The sequence below is a fragment of the Dysidea avara genome, chromosome 6, assembly GCF_963678975.1.
Source record: "Dysidea avara chromosome 6, odDysAvar1.4, whole genome shotgun sequence".
Taxonomy (NCBI): Eukaryota; Metazoa; Porifera; class Demospongiae; order Dictyoceratida; family Dysideidae; genus Dysidea; species Dysidea avara.
In genome coordinates this window covers 30,762,104-30,783,327 of record NC_089277.1, presented here as the reverse complement: position 1 = coordinate 30,783,327, position 21,224 = coordinate 30,762,104, and the positions used below count along the sequence as shown (strand labels likewise).

The window sequence follows — 21,224 nt, the reverse complement described above, 5'->3', positions numbered from 1 at the left end:
TCAGTGTTTGACTGCTTTATTTCTTATTTTCCAATGTGTACTGGCACTTGTACCATAACAAGTGTGGGCTTGCAAAAATAGGGCATAAAATTTGCCTACATTTTCAAACTTCCATTACTCAAAACTTTTTCATTGTATCATGCTATGGTCATGTACTCTTCTGCCGGCTCTTATTAAATGTTTAAATGGCTATTTGATACAAGTTACAGAATGAAAATATTCTATATACTAAGATATGACCGGTTGCGTGGCAGGATGTAGTTTGTGCCCACCCTATAGTATTTTCACAGGTCCAGTCAAATACCAGCTAATTTCTTGGTGTGTGTTCCCAACAGCTACGAAGAAACATCATTACAATCATAGCAACTTATTATCTGCTGGAATTTTGAAAGATCTTGTTGGAGATTCTTAGGTTGCATTATAATAATTCCTGTAAACTCACATATAGCTTTTGATTGTGGGTTTTGAATACATCCGGCCCACAACTAATGCATGTAGAATGATTTTGTTGCCTTGTATGACCATTGACCTACCTAAGTACAGTCAAAAGCTAGTGACAATCCCTTACATTTGACATATGTGGTAACGTATCAGGCTTGTCCTTTTGTACAACCCGGTCTTTTGACAAAATTGATAATAATAATAATAATAGTATGATCAAACGTATGATCAATAGAATGATTCTGGAGTGAATTATTATACTTCACCCTGTACTTGTTGAGCTACACATATTTTTGCACGCAGGCTATCCCTTGCACAAATACTGTACAAACATTTACTATTAGAGTTACGTAAAAGTCTAACCTTTCTTTTCGCCATGTTGTATGAAGCATAAGCAGCGGAAGGAGAGTTGCTTTTAGATACGCGCCACGCCCAGCGATGAATTTCACGTGAATGGCAGGCGGATGGATATGGGCGGTAATGTATCTCGTAGTGTGAATATTTCTTACTATTTTTTGAAGCATTTAAGTCGGAAAATGCAAGAAAAGAAGTTTGTTTTCTAACCTGATTCCTTTTCTGCTGAGGAAGAAATCGTCTCGCACTGACTCGAGTAGAAAGTTGAATTGCGTAATGTCGTTGTCATGCTGAAAATCCAGCGAATAAAGAAGATAGGCTAAGTGGTACAGTGAATTGGACTTCGCAGAAACGTTGTGCTGGGTATCAGTAATACATGTAAGTAAAATTAGCCAATCGCACACTGCAAAACAAATTTGTTCCATTGTTTACAAGTTATGTGTAGATGTACTGTACCTATATTATGTCATAACATGTATCTAGAAAGTCCTCAGTTATAATATCTTCTTCTACATTGTACTCTTCTACATCTAAATCACTGTTTTTGGTTTCATGTTCTTCACTGTCACTGTTTGTGTCTTCATCATCTATGTTGGTAATAGGAGTCTCAGTTTGTAGGTTAGAACCGGCATTCTTGACACAAACAAGCTGGTCCACAATGCCTCTCTTCCTGCAACCACAATTAGCTGTTCTACAGTCCTTTTTGCAGCTACACCCCTTCATCAAAAAGTCTACTGACTCTTGAACTCTACTCTGTATTTCAGGAGCTTCCCAGTCAAATGTGTACCCATCATGTGATTTATTCCAGCCACTTTCTTCAGGTATTGGCAATGATGTGTACACATCTTCTGATGAATTATGTCACAACTGACTAGTCCAGCATGAACGGAGCCAATGTCTCCACGGCGCCATGATAGATGGAACTCTGTCTTCTTCATTCAGTATTCTCCACTTACCACTTCACAGATTTCTGTTAGCCAAAGTTCGTGTTTATTTCTACTAGGTAAGGTGGAGTCTATGGAATTGTAAAGGTGAAATGGAACCTGGTGGCTGTCATTAATAGCTTTAAATGCAGATAGATTTTTTTTGAAGTAGTATGTGCCCACAACTGAGTCTTACAAAGGATAAAAATTCACTGTCCTTCGTAGTCCTACTGGTGTCAAATAACTTACCTGGCATGTCTCTTCCACTTATAAACTTTGCATGTTGAAAAAATATGTTAAGGATAGTAGCTTTACCTAATGTCTTAAAATATGATATATAATCACATCCTGTACTAATAAAAAGTGTTTGCATAATGGCTCCGAGATTTTCTTTGGGCACAATACTTAGATCAGGGTCATGCATAAATGCAGTTTCAGGTTACTCATAGAAAGATACTTCGTGTCTGATGAGTGTGGTACATTTAGTTGAATGATATAGTTCTTTGGTGGTTGACTTACAAGGTGTAGACCAATGTTAATAAACATCTGTGTCTGGTGAGTATATTAAAATATTGTTGGCACTAGACTGTGTGGCGTGCCTCCAGATCCTGTGGTCTGCTTCTTCTGCATTTGAGTAATACTGTGATAGGCTATCTGCTATAATTTCATCTACACATATGATCCAAGCTAAATCTTCATTATTTCCTGTGAAGCGGCCAGCAACCACTAAACGTTGGTGGTTCTTTAACAAGAATCTGCCTAGTTGCATTATTGACAGACCGATTGCCTCAACAATTGATCGTTTGCACTGTCTGCATTCCAAAAAAATTTGCCACCCACTAGGTATAGTTGATTGGTGCATGAATGAGATGAGCTGATGCTCGCTGATTGTTTTATGCTGTAAGGACCTCTTGTGTTGCTCAAACTGTTTAGGATTAAATTTTGTGTCGTCCAGGCTTATCAAATATCAAGTGCACTTCGTCAGCATAAGCCTTATAGTGGGACAAAACAGATTGATTAAAAAGCAGTTTGGTATAATGTAAAATAGTCTTTGTTTGACGTAGTGGCCGGGTGTTAATTATAAACATGGCATCAATTATAACAACCTGTGGGGATAAGGGTAGGTAGGATGTAAAAACTGGAGGATCAGCTGATATATACCTACTAGTTAATTTACCAGTCCATTTACTCTTACTGGCCTTATGAGGGTATCCATCTTCATCTGCAATAGCCCGAGGTAACACTGAAAACTGAGTATTCAATGTATCATATTGTAAATTTGAGTGTTTACACCATGCTAACTGACAATGCAGGCACTTTATTAAATACTTCTGTTCTTGCTCTTTTGGATTTCTTCTCTTGGCTTTACATTTTGCAGATTTCATCGTCAACAGTCTATGTTGTCTCAGTGGTGCTTTTACTGAAACTTGGTTGGTGTAATGTGATGTTCTATATGGTCAAGATAAGCTTGTGTGCCAATTTGATGAAAGTTCAGCATGTCCGTTTCTTGTTCAAGGGTAGCTTTTTCTCCACTAAAAACATTTAAAATTCCTCTATTGTGTGATGGTGTTATAGTCAATAAATTATTAGTTCTAACAAGGGAACACATTTGCTTGACATTTCCCTTACTTTGGTAGATTTGTGGGGTACTGTCTAAGATGGCGTTTGAAGGTGGTTGATTACTCTTTCTTTCTGGAAATAACTCATGGATGATATTCTTATAAGCCTTAATGTGGTAGTTAAAAATAATGTTTTGTTTCTGAAGGTTTGACTTTGTGGGATGTGTAACAGCAGCTTTCAGGTCCTTGTTTATACACATTTCGTGTGCTTCGTCTAGTGCAATAGTACACCGCCTGCGTCCAGACATACTGACAGTAAAATCACCATTTCTAAGGCACTGCAAAACTTCTGACGGAAAGCTCTCAATGTCAGCTATATGGTAAGGTATAATTCTTTCATAAAAGTCCCTGTTAAATGCTGAAAATAATGGACTCATTATTTTAAGGCTGGATAAACGTAAATTCCAATTGCTGCTTCTGATTGCCAGGTATAAGGACAAGTAGCTAAAACAATCTATGAATACAAACTGGTACCAAAATTTTATTGTGTTGTCATTGAAGGCCAATTGTTCAATCTATGATTTGTTATTGTCTCAGGATAATAGTCACATATACACTTTTGAACAATATATGATTGAAGTTTGGTTTTTAATGCATCTTGCTCATTCTTTTCTTCAGAATTTTCTTTATTTAAAGTTTTCAATTGTGAGAGTACTACAGACAGTACTGCTAATGGAGTAGAAACCGCTTCATGTAAAGACTTACATAGATTCTTAATGGGAATTGTTCTTGGACGTTTTGGTCCCACTTTTCCTAGCTTGTGAGGAGAGTTAGATGGCGATAGTCTGTCTAGATGGTGTTGCTTTCTAGTAGTGCACTGATCTGGATCTTCTTGTAACGGAATTTGTAGGTTTGTGTTTGTAATTGTAATGTTACTTACTGATGTAGAATTGTTAATGTTTACCATCTGTGATTCACTGTTTTCACCACTCACTGTAGAATCTTCAACTAGTTTATTGATGGACATGCTGTTACCTTGACTACTGAATATGCCATTTTTGGATCAGGTTGGACCAGTTGCAACTGTTGTTCCATGAAAGCTACGTTGCTGATCCCCACAGTAAATAACTTTGAAGCATGTCAAAATTGTCCACTGATGCTACTGTGAAAATGTTTGGAGAGATTTTGTTTCATATGCTAGTCTGATGCTTCAGCTGGGCATGTCCAGTGACAAACCTGTTGTGAGTGTCTGGTGAGCTGACACAACCAAGTCTGTTTAGAATTCTCATCAACTGGCGTGAACCACTGCATACTTCAACTACATCAGAAAGCAGATGGTGAAAGATGGTTGGTTGTTTCGTGTTGGTGCTAAATTGTAAAAGGCATATTTAAAAAAAAGGTACATGCTAATTTTGTCTGTTCACTTATATGGCAGTGTTGACGTTCACGTGCTGTACTGGTGGCTGTCAAAAGAAACTTGACTAAGAGTGGATTTACATTCTGGAGACATTAAGATATTCTAAATTGTGATTGATTGATAAGTGAGCTGGCAAATGACTGTTTCTTGTTCTCCTCATGTACCATGTCATTGACAATGCACCCTGCGTAAGTTAGTACTTGCTCCTTGCTTAGCAGTGATTTATCATGCTTAGCAGGTTCATTGTAGCAGCTATTGCTTGCCTGCAATGTACTTAAGGCCCATGAAAGACTGATGATGGGATCTACCCCACTATGGTAAAGTACGGTGCCAATTTTTTTGTGTACGCATTTGTAAAGTAAATATGATTCCAGATAAACTATTAGCTGATGTAACAGCCACCTAGATGAAAACTGTACACTGGTTTCACCTAACTCCAGGGACAGTACTAGTGAATTAACATTGCCACTGTCAGTCAACCCATAAGACTCCAAAAATATCCTACAAACCCAAGGTGCCTTTCCTACTAACAGATGCTTAGCAACATACAGAACAGCAGCAACTGTTGGGTTAGTTACAGTATCTGCTGTGTTCTCACACGTGTGCTTCCAAATTGCTATTGAATCATCATCCGACCCATTTTGTTCCCTTTCCAGTGATTTAATTACACTGCGGTGCATTTTGTAACAGGTAGTGTATATGTAGTCATTGTCTTAAAGGTGCATGGCTATTCCAACTGTATTTGTTATATGTTTGCTTACAGCTGAAGCATTTGGGCTATGTCGACAAAATGTTTTATTTCCTTTTGGTGTAGCCCCACAAGAAGCACAGGGATTAGGTGTATGAAACTGGCGGTATAGTGCGTTATAACAGTGCTGACATAATACAATCGGTTTATCTACTGATGGACTTACCCCTAACAGCTTCTCAAGCTCATTGGAAGTAACAAATGCAGGTTTGATAAGTTTTGCTTGAAGTGGCTCATTACACTTTGGATTACTGCACTTTGGATTACTGCACTTTCTAACAGGTCTTGGTGATTTGGATTTCCACTTTGGCATAAAGTAAGGGTCATTGTGGTGTCGTTGAGCCTCTATGAAGTGAGACTTACATATGGAACTGCTGTCAGTAGGAGGTGAGTCTAAATGGAGCAAGAGAAATTTTTGCTCCTTTGATCCCCAGTTGCCATACTGTGTCATTCGCTTATCCTTACTTCCACACAGGATACACTGCTTGGGAGTACTACCTTCAGAAGTGCTGGCACTGTTATGGACTTCATCAGTGGCATTAGATGATCTATGCAGCAGCAGCTGCAAATACATAATAAGACCCCTATTTGGTGATTATTAGTTTCTCATCCACCGCCCGCATCCTTCTTAAGCTACCGCATGGTAAGCCATTATTTACTCTGTGCATGCTCAGAAGAACACGTGATACCAAACTGTTATAACTTTTTGTTGATGAACGCTACAATGCGCTATGTATCGCCAGGAGAACTGTTGTTTTCCTTAGCAAATTGCTGCAGTGCCAGTTGCAATCGTGTTCTATCGACTTCATCAAAGCAGGCTTTCAGTTGACTGTCTAAAAACAGTTGGCGATAACGAAAAGTAGAATCAGCTGGTGAAGGAAATGTTTGTAGTAAGAAAGAAAGACAATTTGGACAAGGTCTGTACATCAGTGTGTTAATATTATAAAATAATGGCATAATGGTAATACCCTCCCGCCCGCATCATAATAATTAGAAAGGCTGGATGAGAAACTAATAATCACCGAATAGGGGCCTAATATTGTTTAAATCAAATATTTATGTAATGTTAGTTATCAGTGTATAACTCTTTACGCGACAGCTGGACACTTAATTCTAATGGCTTGTTATGTTGATCTAAGACTGTTTAATAAGTGATAAGCTTTATAGAGCGATTGATGTGCAGAAACGATTTTGTACCACTGCTGAAAATGAAGTGCAAGCCCCCAAGATTCTTACCTTGCTCAATTGTTCTGATTGATGCTCCACTGTTTGCAAGAATTGAAAAGATTGAGATACTCTAATAGAACAGTGAGGATCTGGGTACTCTAATAGAGCAGTCACAGTATTCAGAGAAGCAGTGTAGCAAGTTACTTAGCTACGAATGTGTAGTTATAAATAAGGAGATATAATTGGTGGAGAGCAGCTATTGTCAGCAGGCTGTGACTTTTTTTTGATCTTCAACTTACAGCTGGCCTGGCAGCCTGGCCCCCTCACTCTGGCCTGCTCCACCGCCCCTGGGTTCTATGATATCACTTGTGCGCCAGATTAGTTACGCAAGATACATGTTCACTTGATTTAAATTACAGTTGCACTGGTAAATTTGTGTATAATTTTGCATAGCTAGCTGTTTTCAACTTTTTGTAGTTTGTGCTTATTAATTATATAAATCAATGGCGGATCTAGAAATTTCAAAGGGGGTTCAGGCTTAGGCGACAAGGGTAGATCTCAGCCTGCCAGCCTAGGAGACAGAAAAACCTTTAAACTTGGTCTTTACATCCACAGTATCTGCACATTATTATAGGCAGACACAGCACAGCCGTCATGCCCATGCAATGGGCAGGTAGGCCACCTTTACCATGCAATTATACACATGCCCATCTTCATATGGCAAGTGGTAGTCACTTCCATACTGCCAGTTGATACACTTGCAACCGGAATCACTGAGAATTTTGATTATCGAAACTTTGCCTTGGTCACTTGATTTCACCTATAAAAGAGCCTTGATTCTTGATAGTCTGACTGTAAAATACTAGTAAATCCTTGTGTATGTTAAAAGTTAACTTTCAAAGGTGCTTTATCATCCCTTTTGTGGACATCTTGATTGGTTGATTCACTGTACAAAACACCCTTGATGGATCTTGATCCCAGTCACAAGTGTTTCAACAGACTGTATTGAAGTGACTAGCTACCCCTTGTATTAGCATTTAAAACATGTTGTGTGTCACTAGTCTATGCTTGGAATAGCTAGACCTGCAGTAAATGTGTGCATATGAGTCTTATTTCACCAGCTAAATGTACTTACTCGGAAGCCACTATGTGTTGAAACAGTTACTCTTTTCATAGATAGTAGCTACTACATAGAATATACTATGTGACCGAATTTTGGAAATTCACCCATATGGGTGCGCATGAAATAATTAGAATTTAAGGTATTGAGAATGGCTTAAAGCCATCAACAAGTAGATTTGCACTATAAAGCTTGTTATTTGGTCATTAAAAACTTTAAGTGTCAAATGCGCCCATATGGGTGATTTTCCAAAATTCAGTCACACTATATCCATGCTCTTTATTGCTGTGAAATTGTAACATGTGACTGGATATGGAACATTCTCAATATAAGCCACTAGGTGCTTATAATATCATGTGATGATTTAGAGATGTATTAGTTTCATCCTAGAGGCTGAAAGCAAATAAAACGTGACTGGGCCTGTGAAAATAGGGCATGTGCACATGGGCACATGATTTTTACTTACTTTTTCAAACTTTCATCACTCATAACTTTTTACCAAAATGCCATGGTGGCAATTTTCAGTTCTTAGTAAGCATTTAATTCAGTGGCTTTATGATGCAAGTTACAGAATGCAAATATTCTGTTCCATGACCTGTAGCATAACAGGATGTAGTTTGTGTCCACATGCCCTGTTTTCGCAGGTCCGATCACAAATACTAACCAAACACATAGTATGTACCATTTGTATAAACTACAAACCCACGAAAGCAAGTGTTCTTGCCTCTCGTGTAATGTGCAAACCAATTAAGCACTTCAGGGTTGGTATATTCTGATCAGAGTTCTGACTGCTTAAAATCAACTCCAGTTCTTGCTCCAAATACTCTCCAATTAAATAGAAGACCAAAGGTGAGTTCTTGCAACAATTCCCGCTTTTATAATCATGTGATCTTGCCTCTATTATTAGTTGTGTCACAATTATATACCTGGGGAAATCCTTCAAGAACTGGAACAGGTTGGAAAAGGGCATTTCACTTGGGGAATTCTGAGAGCTTTGACTCTGGCCTGAGCTTGAAAGAAATCGTGAGTTTTATAGTGATGACCCATGAGAATTGGTAGGCTTAACTAAAAATTTGTGGGTTTAGAGTTACTGCTTGTGGGACCTTGAATTTGGTAGTGAAATTGTGAGTCTCACGGTAAATCCATGAGGGTTGGCAGGCCTGAGATCTAGGATATTCTTATGTGAACAGGTGTGTGAAGCCAGACTTTCCAATATCTGAATAGTTTTGTGTGCATGAATCTACCCTTAACTCCCTGTAGTTAGCAAAGTGTATGCAGAGTCCACATTCATGAGGGCTCAAAAACTAGTATTCATCATACACAATTAGTATTGGTTAAAGTGTATTGCCCCTAGCTAATTATAAACCTATACACTGCTGTAACTGCAGCTTATTCACTACTGGATGACTTAACACATCTGCCATGTATGTCCAGTTTGCATCATGTGATGTAGATATGACTGGACTCTCACATTTATCAACTCCCCTCACCAGGTAATATTCCTGTTATGCTTTTAACACAAAGTGCTTCAGAGACTGGTCACAGCTCACACCTGCACTTTCCTTTGTTAGAATTCCTCTCAGTATTAATACTCACAAAATCACATCAAACACAGAACAGTAGAATAATCGACCAGAATATCATCATCCTAAACAACTCCCACCACTGGTACTCTGTTTAACATCTTCTCATGTGATTGCAATTTAAACCCACAATCACATGTGACCCAATTTTGGAAAACCATCCTGCAAAATTTGCAGGAAAACTCAATTAAAAATTTCAGCAATATTTTTTAAATTATTTTTTTGCACATTTGGATAAAGCAACTATTAAACCTTCTTGCTGTGAAATTTCACAACCAAAGCGTCTTTCTGCTAGGAGATGTGGATGATTTTATCAGACCATGTAGTGATTTCAGGGACACTACAAATGGGGTGATTTGCTCTGGTGCTACAGTGTTTACAACTAAGTCTTAGACAATGATACATGGCATTTAATTGAAGAAAAGGACCAGGAACACTTGATTTAACTATCAGAAGTCTCTTTATAATACTTTTAGACAGTAGGAATAGAATTATTTGTAAACAAAGTGATTTGTCACAAGAGTAAATTGACCAATTGCAATGGCACCACTGGCAAGATATGCATGAGATATTATCCCTACCAGGTAGAGAAGTGATTCAGGAAAGTGTAACATTGATACCATTGTTTGTTTCATGGTACTGCTAACCCAGCTTTGTAAACAAACCAAACTAATCTTATTTCAGTGAAGCATAATGAAGCCAGTGAGCTTTGATATTGTGAAGCACTACAAGTTGAGCTACAAGCAACTACACAATTAGTTGTTTTCCAGCAGAACATTCAAGTAATCTTAAGCTTGGAACACTATGAAGTTGAGGGAGTGTATAAACAGTGGAATGGACTACTGGAATGGAATTTTTTAAAGTTCAATATCAGTTTTTACATCCAAATAAGTACAACTCCTCCCCTTAAGTAAGCAAATAAATAGGATTCCCTTTGAAGTCGGCATACTTTTCCTCACCACAACACTTGTATGACTTATTACTCAATACTTTATTACTTGTCTGAAACTAGCTGGTTCAGTTCAGTGCGCAATGTGGCACTGCCACAATGAACTTTGGCTTAAATTTTGTTTTCTGACATAATTGTGGAAAAGGCTCATTGTAAATGCTTACAAGATAGTCACATTTCACTTTTCCCAATGATTTTCGCTTAGGTTCCTAGGTTAGTGGTAAACACCTCATACAGGCTCTGCCTTCTGTGTTTGCCCTCCTGGTAAAGTTGATAATAAATGAATACTTCATTGTACAGTGAATGTACTTTTACAATGCATTCATGTAATCAGCTAGCTAGCTAACTTTTTATCATTTGGGAACAAGAGTTAATTCAGGAGTCTTCTTGGTATGCTATTGTGTATGTTCATAACTGACTTTACACTACAAAATATTGGTAAACTTTGTCTATGGTGAGGTGAATTATGCTAAGAGCTGACTTCAAGGGAAATCCTATTTGTTTGCTTACACAAGGGGAGGAGTTGTACTTATTTGGATGTAAAAGATGATATTGAACTTTAAAAAATTCCATCCACCATTCCAGTATTCCATTCCACCGTTTATACACTCCCTAAAGTTGAAAAGGAGATAAAGCTTGGTATTGCCACCTGCACATTAGATTTTCACTACCTTTCCCATTGTAAAATGTCTAGTAACAGTACTTCTGGTTCTTTGTCTTGTGACATATTTGTGGCTTAATAAAATATGGTTTAATATCTCAGTATAACAATGATACAGCCCATTTATTCAATTAAAAAGTTCCATTTCAGTATTAAGCCAAATTCCAATGCTATACATCAGTGCTCCCAATAAGAATTCTTAAGTGCCAGGACAAATCCAAACTTGGCAGGACACATTATACTTTGCATGGACACAGGTGGCCTATAACACTGCCTGTAGTAGGCATTCTTTGATGTAAGGCACTCTAGCCATAAACATGATGTGTTGAGACACTATTATGATTTTGTGAGGTTTCTGTACAGGGTATTGGTACACTTGTGGTTATTCTCTTACATGGCTTGAATGTTTAATCTCCTAGCAACCAAGAGACAGCTACTATATAGCAGGAGCTTCAGCCCTTATAAGCTCCTGCTTTAGTAAACAGTAAACCAAATATGCACACTCTGGGATTTTTGGGCTCCTTTGATAGGACATATGTCATGCCAAATACAATTATGGTCAGACATTGGCTAATTTGTCCAGAAATTGTCTGTTGTCTGACCATTAGCTGGAGCATTGTACATACAGGGTATAGCAGATGTTGTGGCTGTGAATGTAAGATTATTCCAAATAGCACTAATACTAAACTGATGTTGGCACAATGTTCTAAAAAAAACATTGCTTTACTGGGTATGAAGTGTGTCCTGTTGACCCTTTTTCATGGTGGATCTCTGATTAACATTCCAATTATGTGTAAATTATTTTTTACATAATGAAACCACCTGGGTGTTCCCCCGTGATGATATTGTCTTGTGACATTGCTAAGCAAAATACTGACTAATTGCTAAGCAAAATACTGACTAGTTTGCAAATTCTATTTCTGAATAATAATAATAATTATAACATTGAAATAGTAAAAGTTGCGTACAATTATTTTAAAGTGAAAAAAATATTCGTATCAATACAGTTTATATACCAGCAGTAGATTTGCCTCTTTACCACAAACGGCACATCTTGCTCTACAGTGTGTAGTGGAACAAGTAGAGTAGAATGTGATCTGTGTGTGACCTTCTGTAAAGTGTTATAATAGTATGAAGGAAAACATAAAAGTTAATGTACATGTACCTTTCATCTATGTCTCTTCTTCTGAGCAGGTAGTGACAATGTTGGTGCTGATGGAATTGAGTTGATTTTAGTGTCTTCTATTGCTAGTGATGACCATTGTACTGTGGACAACAACTAATGAACAAATACATCTGACATAATTATATGCAAAACACAAGTGGAAGAAAAATTATTTTGCAGTCTAGTAGGGACTGTTACAATAAAGTGAAGAAACTATAGATACTATGAATAGTGTATAAGCAACCATTTATCGGATGGGCTCAATTATCGGAAATACATGCTTCAATTATCGGACAGTTATTATACTAATAAAAACGGAGGAATTCCATGGTACCAAGAAGAGGCATGGTTGACAAAGAGTGTGTTGTTTGTTAAAGGTTGTAATTCTACTGATAAAGGAATGGACAAAGATTAACTGTTTGTATAACTTCCGTGCTGTAGATTTGGGGCTGTTTTCAGAAGCGAGTTCAGCCTGGCACTTTTTCTTCGTCACTTTGAAAGCCCATGGCAGTCTACTGTTAATTTCTACTTCAATGTTAGTCACCAAACAATAAAGGAAAAAGACAAGCCATGATCAAAGCAGCAGTCACTGGAGCTTCCACAGAAAAATATGGTACAGCTAGTGTCGAACTTGCCAGTTGAACTGGCATAATTTATGATGACATGGTGGCTGTAATGAAGGCACAAATTGGTGAGAATGTAGTCCAAAATAGTGTCTTGCCATCTGGCCAACTGTTGAGAAGTGTAAGAAACCTAATATTCATCTCCACGACTGAAGTTCAAGTACGTATGCCACCATGCTTTCCCCACCAAGAGATCAAGAACAGAACCAACAGAAGGATGTACAATTGGTTGGGAGCTAGTTGTTCCACTATTAAATACTATAGAGCCCTTAAAGAACCATTGTGTGTTCTATTATCAAGCAATTTATGTGTGCATTTTTTACAACAACAAAATTGTAGCTCATACATCACACGATCTGACATGCTGAAATTAGTCGGTTAGACCTTCATAAATATACAGGATTTTTTTCAGATTTTTGTGAGGTTCCAGTGCAAGGCCATGACCAGTCATTGCACTATTGTCTGATAAGTGAAACACGCAAGCCTATGGAGTTCCGGAGTGGTTCTGATAAATGGTTACTTCAACTTTTTACGTTTTCAGCCATTACTGGTCAGGAGAAGCACCTTTTGATACCAAACTTTGTACACAGGAAGATGAAATCAAGTGGAATACCTCTGCTTAAAATTGTGCTCCAGGAATGTTCTTACGAGAAGGGACATGTGGCGGGAATAAACATTCTGTTAATTGGTTGCTTACACTATCTAAATTTAATCCATAAATGTCAGTATATCAGTGGTATGGGTAACGTAAGGATTAAATTTGCACATCATCAGGTGATGATTTGCTATAACAATTGATCACTAATAGGTTACTAAATTACTCAGTTTTCCCTTCCATGTATTTGTCTGTCTACTGTCTGTACCTTTATACCCAATCATTGTAGTAGTACATAAAATTTAAACATATTGCGTTTTATTTTAAAGTGCAAGTACACAACTTACCACCTCAACCTGACTTCATTGTATTAGTGAAAATAGCTCCACCCTATGCTTAGCTGAATTATGTTTACTTGGTCACCCAGGGTAAAGCCATAGGCACTTTTGAAAAATAAATGCTTCCAGGGATACAAAAAAATATGAGATATGAAAGTAGCAACATTTGCACAAGTACACTGTATTCCTTCGGAATGCCACTTTTCAATTGTAAGCAACAATCTTCTTTTGGGCACGTAGTAGTTTATACTGTAGTGCTTTCTAGATGCAACAGAGAGTGTCAGTCTAGTAGAAATATCCACAATTTTGCAGATTTTTGCAACTCTCACTGGGAAAAAGCCATTTCATGCATTTATAGACTGGAACAATACAGTGTACATCTGTATAATTATAGTGTTTAGTTTGTTATTTGTTTGTTTGGTGGGAGCAAACCATCACTCTCCCTACTATACAGTACTGATACAAATAGTAGTATATCATGTATGTACATACCAGCGTTGAAACTGGGTCACTACTGCTGACCCGGATGACCCACTGACCCGGATGTGAACCGGAATAATTAAAGCCAAGGCATGCGATAAGAGATATGTTTTGGGTAGTCTCGAGCAAGTGAGACTACATTTTGAACGTTTGATTCGTGTTGAGTAAACGAGTAGTAATGTAATATAGAGTAAGCCGGTATTAAAGTTTATAATTTAAAATCAGTCAGTGGGTTTGGTTCCACGTAGCTACTGTGAGTTTACAGACAGCAATTGGGTGTGGCTTCATGTATACCTAGTATTACAATTTACCAATCTATTAAAGTGGGTGTGGCTCACAAAAGTACTTACCCTGCTGCAAGACTAGACTATATACAACTTGTACAATAATCAATTAGTGGGCGTGGCTCCACATAAGTTGGCAGACAGCAACAGACACAGTTTTGTGTTACAGACTGCACTTACTAATAAATGGGTGTAGCTGAGCATATGTTTGTAATGTGATAAGTGGGCGTGGCTCACAAAAGAGCTACGTGATTAACGTTTATAAGTTCCATGTTGTCAAACAAATGATTTTGTCTCGCATGATCCATCCGGGTCAAACCGGGATAATTTGTAAACCGGGTCGGACCCGGATGACCTGGAGAAAATGTGACCTGGTTGACCCGACCCGGTTTCAATGCTGGTACATACACACACAATACACACAATATACAGTACATACCTGTTCATTACAGTGATGTAATAACTATCTGGTGTTTCTTCTCTAGTAACTTGTCCTACATCATCTTTAACCTCTTCTGTACACTATAACAACATAGACTGATCACATTAAAACTGTATGTTTGTGATTTGTGTCATGCCAATACATAACAACTAGAGCAAATAATGGAAGAGAGAGTATCCAACTGCCATATACTGCATCAAAAAATGAGCACCTCAAGTAGAGAAGCCATCCTGTAGTGCTATCAAAGGCAGTGTTGAATGAAGTAATAAACACCTTCTAGCTCAGACTGTTTGACTTTAAATCATGCCTGGACACTTCAAACAGTCTGAGCTAGCAGGTGTTTATTACTTCATTCAACACTGCCTTTGAAAGCACTACAGGATGGCTTCTCTACTTGATGCACTCATTTTTTATGCAGTATATGGCAGTTGGATACTCTCTCTTCCATTATTTACTCTTGATAACAAGCATAGTGTATTGTACATAATTGTATGTAGACATATTGGGACCACTTAACCAGGAATTTCAAAGGATGGTTCCACTCTCTCTTAGTACATAGGTGAACTTTCAGCAAGGGTCTGGTAAAGTAGTCACCTAATACTGACAACATGTGTACATCATCACTTCTAATTAGCCTCAAATTGAAGGTACACGCTAATGTCTCCCATGTATATGTGGACTTCATCCACAATGATGTCACAAGCACAAAATAGCCATGTTATTTTGGGGACTAATGTATAGTTGCCTAAGAAAAAATTGAGCTAGTGTTGTACCTATTCCCACTTTTTAGGTTAAACCGATATCCATTATTATTTTATCCTATAGCTAACTGAACCAGATTGTAGGTCTCTAAGTTATATATAGTTGTACGTAACCAGTGCATAAACGAACTTCAATTTTATGCTTCAAAGGTTTGAATGCAACATTCAAAGATTTGATGAATATTTTATGGTGCTATAGCTACATATTATGTAGGTGGCATAATTTTAAGTGTATTGTAGCTTAATGCAGTTTTTGTTTTGGCTCCCTTTGGCAAACGAAATTTTTTCACCATTATTTGTCTGTTTAACAAGATATAGCAGCTGGAGAAAACACAAAACAAGATTTAGTTGCTGCTAAAAGACCTTACAGTAGTACACAACTCAATATTCTTCCTCTACAGCTTGTCCCAACTGCACTTCGCGATTAGTGGTGGGAATGGCCACTCATGCTGCGAGCTAATTAACTTGTTAGACACCTAGTACAACCACCTTCCATTAATACTTTCCAGTGTCTCAAGCATAACTACCCATGGTGAAAATTATTCATGGTGTGATGAGCAGTTGGATTCTTACGGTCTTCTGCTCGCTAATATGACCAGGTTGCACATTAACAAAATTCGAACATCGCTTATGTCATTCAAATGATGCACACTTCGAACCATTGAAAGAATGCAGTACATTTGTTTATACACTAATTGTAACACACCCATGAGGTTTGTATCTGATTTGTAAACCACTTGCAATCAACTCTCGAGCAAGTGCTACGTTGCATTTGAGCGGTACCGTAAGTGTCAGTAATCTATAGGAGAAGATTACAACAGACCTAGAGCTAGTGCAGCCATGTTTTCTACAGTGCCATAAGGAATGCAGTGAAAAACATTCTGTGGCCTTCAATCTGCAGAGAATATTTTTACTAAGGAGAAACAAAACAAAAATGATTACCAGGGAATATATTGATGTTGTATATTAATACCCACCTCATATGTGACCTAATTTTAGAAAACTATTGATATACACACATTATTTTATCAAAATTCATTTAATTGGTTCTTTGCTGTCTACAGGGACAGAGAAATGGACTGGCTAAGTTTCAGCTTCACAAGATGAGCAGTGTGGGAAATACTGCAGTAGACAGCTGGACGAGTGAATAAATCAATATGTACAGAAGATGTCCAGAAAATAATCTACAGGCGCTTATAAGCCATCATAACTTACTGATACAATGGCGTATGGAGTTGAATCTGCTCATTGTATTTGTCATGAATTTGTGAATCCACTAAGGTATAGTTTTTGCCAAAGGTATTTTTCTGTAATCAGGAAGAAAGGTGAATTCATTGAAGAAAGATCGTCATAAAGTCTTTCATCACCACAATGTAAAAAAAAATGATAACAATAAATTTAAAAAAAAAAAAACATCTCAGAAATCCATCTGTGTATGAAGATTAAACAAGGATTTTTGAACTCCCTATAGGGGAACACAATGATGCCCAGGATTTATCCACTGGAGTGTCACTTCACAAATCAGCAAGGTGATAAAGTTATGTTTTTTTCTTTCTGAATCTTGAGTTACCCATTGTTTTTAAATGTGTTTTATTACAAAAGTACTATTGTGTGTAATCGATGGTTTTCTAATATTAGGTCACATATACAGTGTATGGAGGTATGTAGCTGTTGTGATTTAATGGGTGGGAAGAAATGACTTGATATCTAAACACTGGGCCAAATATCAAATACCCACTTCATATTGTAGGTTACCAGTATGGCTGGCTGCCTGCCTAGACATGACACTATTACATGTCACATAAATAGCTCATGTAAAACAGTTCTCATGTTTAACACGAACTCATCTCATGTTTTAATAGTTTGTGTTGTTCAGTATCTGCTCACTTTTAACATGGTCTCTCCTGTTCTCTTCATTGATGTTTCTTCATCTAACTGTCTGAGTTTAAAGCTACGTCTTCGTAAGTTAATTCTTCATCCAATAACTTGGCCTCAAGTTGTCCCTCAGGACCAGCTTATCAGATCCTTCTATACCTCTTGATGTTGTCTCTGGAAATATACAAATTACACATGTAATGTACATGTGTAAATCACACACTTTGGTGCATACTGTAAACATTATTTGGTGTATTGTAATAGTAAACATTATTTGGTGTATTGTAATATACAGTGGAATTGGCCACCTGTATCAAAGCCCAACTTGTAAAGAAACAGAGATATAGTAACCACTCTTTGTAATAATTATATAGCAAATATTAACAAACACACACAATCCACTTAGTGCCAACATGACTGTTGCTAATACAACAGTGTGGCCACATTGTATCATAAATTATGGTAGCACCATAAATAGAAAGCAGAACTGCTCATGTAATAACATGCACTTAGAAGACTTATACAATCACTGAGCTCAGGTAAATGGTGATAATGCAGCATAGATATATGACTCTCAATAGGGACTGGAAATAGCATCACATGCTAGAAACAGCCGTCTTTTAATTTGTAAGTTTAGTGGCATTGATAGAGTTTTGCAGGTTTAGTGAAAGAGACACTAGAACCTTTGAGCAAAGTGTGCCACAACCTTACTAGCCTTGAGCATTACATAAAAGCTTGAAACACAAACAGTGTCACTAGACAACAACTGTACGTAGTTACAAAAACAGAAACACAACGTTATAAGAACACTGAGCAAAGTTGTAACTAAGGAACAGCACTTAGACTAGGAGTGTGACTTACGTACCTAACCAATACTGCCTGGTGCTACCAGGATGATATTGTGAAGCTGGTGTTGGGTGATTTTTGGACCAAATCTCCATGATCCCTAATTTACGTACATGATCCCTAATTTACATGATCCCTAATACGTAGACACGTGTCACATCCTGTACATACACTACACAATATACATACTTACCATTAGAATACTATAAAAAGAAAGCAATCCAACACTGAGGTGACTTGTTTTGACTGTTTACGCTGTTCAGCTTGTTGACAAAGACAATAGAACTTAATTTCAGCAGCTGCTCTACTTTAAGTGACTGTATCTTGTCTTGTTACAGTAATGTCTTCAACACCTTGATCATTGCTACAGTATTAATATCATTAAGTTACATACTTCCAAAACACATGTACAAATATTCACACAGTTGATCCCAGATAATTGGTATACACAAATACTCCAGCAATATATGAGGAGAATATAATCATACCATGGCATGATGGCATCATAACATCTTGTAGGGAGAATACAGTATATCATGGAGACATGAATCAGGAGTGTACGAGTCACTGTGACAGTATAGTGAAACCCCTAGCAACCAAGAGGTATTTAGTATAATTACTATGTAGAATAAACAAGTCACTTAACCAGTAAACAACAACTTTTAGACTCATCTCATCCTAACTTCACTAACAAGCCACTCGACTAATTTGGATCTAATGTACATCTCGATATGAGAGGTACCTGTACAGGCATCCTAAATTTAACAAATAAGCTATAGAGCGTGCACACACACATATCAGGTTACACACACGTTATGCATGTACACACGCATGTACATACCCATACAAATGTATACGTAACACACTCACTCTCACACACACACAACCTCACACAAACAAACACAACAATTGGTTGCAAGGCTGTATATCCCTTTTTCAGAAGCAATTGAGATGAGTTGTTTAGTTTCCCTTTGACGTGTTGTTGTCATTGTTTACTTTGTTCAACAACTTGCTGACCAGGATGACAGAACTTCTCAGCCTTTATAGCGCAAGTGATCATATATGCCTCAAGTGATCTCTGCTATTATCTATTAAGTTATAGACTTCCAAAACACTTACAAAAATGCAGACAGTGGAACCTGGGACATTGCTATACACAAATCTTAGAAATCATACGAGTAATGTACGTATATGAAGAATACAATTATACTATGGGATAATGACATTTGCCACCCTGTAGGGATGGAGGAATGAACCTCGAGTGTACAAGTCAGAGTGACAGTACAGTACCTATTTGAGCAAACTGGTATACACTACTACTACACTGATGCTTTCATCAGTGTTCGAAAGAGTGCAATAATGTGCATGACTTTGATGTGGTTAGCATAATGCAGTAATGGAAAACTCAACAATCAAAGCTTACAATAAGCTCACGCCCATGCGATCGTTACAGTTGTTTGAACACTGATGAAAATTTCAGTACATTTCTCAGAAACGTCCACAACTAAGAAATGTAAAGTTGTTATTGCTAGTGGAAGAGAGCATTCATGGTCCATCCCCTGGGCTCTAAAAATGTATTATCACCTAGCAACCAAGTTGTAGTTAGACAAAAGAAACTCTCCTTGTGCTTTCATCTCACCCAAACTTCAAAATACTATAATCCACTTTTTAGGCTGTATATATATATCTTAACATTAGAGGTTCCACTGTATAGGCATCCTGAACAAAGTTTATTAAGTGACACACAAGAATACACACACACACACACACACACACACACACACACACACACACACACACACACACACACACACACACACACACACACACACACACACACACACACACACACACACACGCGCACACATACACTCACACATGCACATCCACAGTGAATGTGAAGGCTTTGGTTGCTGTATTCACACCACAGAAACATAGGGACATTTGTGCACTACAGAGGTGATATGTCAGATAAATCCTCCTGGGACATGACTACTACCCCACATATTCTCCACTATATACAACCAGCCACATGACATGTGGACATCACTAGCTACACTACTTTTGCACTGATAATCGGTTGAATTATTGATAACAGCCGATATCAGCTAATTTTACAAGTATCGGTAGTGGTTACAAAGTGGAAAAATTTGCCGATTAACCGAAACACGCAATCAGTCATTAATGACAGCAATCAACATGTAAAAGTAAAGAAAACAGTGAATGCAGCAGTAAGTATTTATTTTCTATAACTGTTGTATAAATTTTTAGGCTTGTTTGTTTGCGCAAAATATGGCTGCAAGGCTATATAGCAGCTGTGTATAATATTTATTGGCCTCCCATGGAATTAGTTGATCACTCTTTACAAATGGCCTGGAAAACGTTTGATAAGCTACTATATTTGATAAGCTACAATATCAATGGTAATATCCCCAACCCGTAACAGCCAAAATATACATGAACATATGTGTTGTACATGGAAGAGTTGATGGTCTAGTTCCAGCTGAGGTCATCTCGTTGCATTGTTTTCTGTATAGATTTTACGTTGTACAAAAGTTTGCGATTTTTCTTAGTAGTAGGGCAGGATGACTGTTTTGGTTTAACTGTTGTTATAATTTCTACCTCTCCATCAGCAGGAATGGTGACTGAAGAGCTTCTACGATGAGTGGCAAGACGTTTGTATTGATGATGTTTAAACTGAGTGTTGATGATTTTGATGTGTTCAGCCTTACTAGTCAGTCTGACTTCAATCTTATACAATTCATCTTTAGTTGTGATAGTTCCTCAGGACTCCACTTGTCTCTTGTTGTTCACTACAGTAGAACACAGTCATGTAATGTACCATCACAACTTGTATGAATATAATATAGTGGAATTGTTGTCATACCAAAAG

At 37.5% G+C, this 21,224-nt stretch overlaps 3 long non-coding RNA genes across 26 annotated transcripts in view; 1 reads left to right on the top strand and 2 right to left on the bottom strand.

Annotated features, from left to right (window-relative positions):
- The window catches only part of LOC136258854 (uncharacterized), a 107,136-nt gene that overhangs the window by 9,133 nt on the left and 76,779 nt on the right, over window positions 1–21,224 (bottom strand). Inside the window, exon 1 of one of the 2 annotated variants that reach the window (XR_010703053.1) lies at window positions 805–1,118. The exons of the other annotated variant lie outside the window; for it this stretch is intronic. This is a non-coding gene — a long non-coding RNA (uncharacterized lncRNA). Of the gene's footprint in view, window positions 1–804; window positions 1,119–21,224 lie in introns of those variants that run through there. 2 annotated transcript variants of the gene reach the window in all.
- On the top strand, window positions 839–13,070 carry LOC136258852 (uncharacterized). Of its 13 annotated transcripts, none has more exons than XR_010703049.1 (9): window positions 839–1,173; window positions 3,956–4,187; window positions 4,277–4,344; window positions 4,399–4,882; window positions 4,933–5,016; window positions 5,069–5,384; window positions 5,509–5,829; window positions 5,918–6,085; window positions 12,117–13,070. It is a non-coding gene; the product is annotated as an uncharacterized lncRNA (long non-coding RNA). The 13 variants fall into 13 exon arrangements; XR_010703045.1 differs by having other exon boundaries at window positions 840–1,173; window positions 4,277–4,624; window positions 4,713–4,882; XR_010703039.1 differs by having other exon boundaries at window positions 844–1,173; window positions 4,277–4,882; window positions 5,509–5,649; window positions 5,725–5,829.
- The window catches only part of LOC136258850 (uncharacterized), a 22,981-nt gene continuing 13,566 nt past the window's right edge, over window positions 11,810–21,224 (bottom strand). Inside the window, exons 6-14 of one of the 11 annotated variants that reach the window (XR_010703029.1) lie at window positions 20,954–21,144; window positions 20,208–20,282; window positions 18,820–18,920; window positions 18,525–18,695; window positions 18,351–18,451; window positions 17,498–17,659; window positions 14,847–14,929; window positions 12,088–12,188; window positions 11,813–12,033 (exon numbers count right to left, since the gene is read on the bottom strand). This is a non-coding gene — a long non-coding RNA (uncharacterized lncRNA). Of the gene's footprint in view, window positions 12,034–12,087; window positions 12,202–14,846; window positions 14,945–17,497; window positions 17,660–18,350; window positions 18,468–18,524; window positions 18,696–18,819; window positions 18,921–20,207; window positions 20,283–20,788; window positions 21,145–21,224 lie in introns of all 11 variants that reach the window. The other 10 variants (XR_010703027.1, XR_010703036.1, XR_010703035.1 and 7 more) reach the window with 10 other exon arrangements.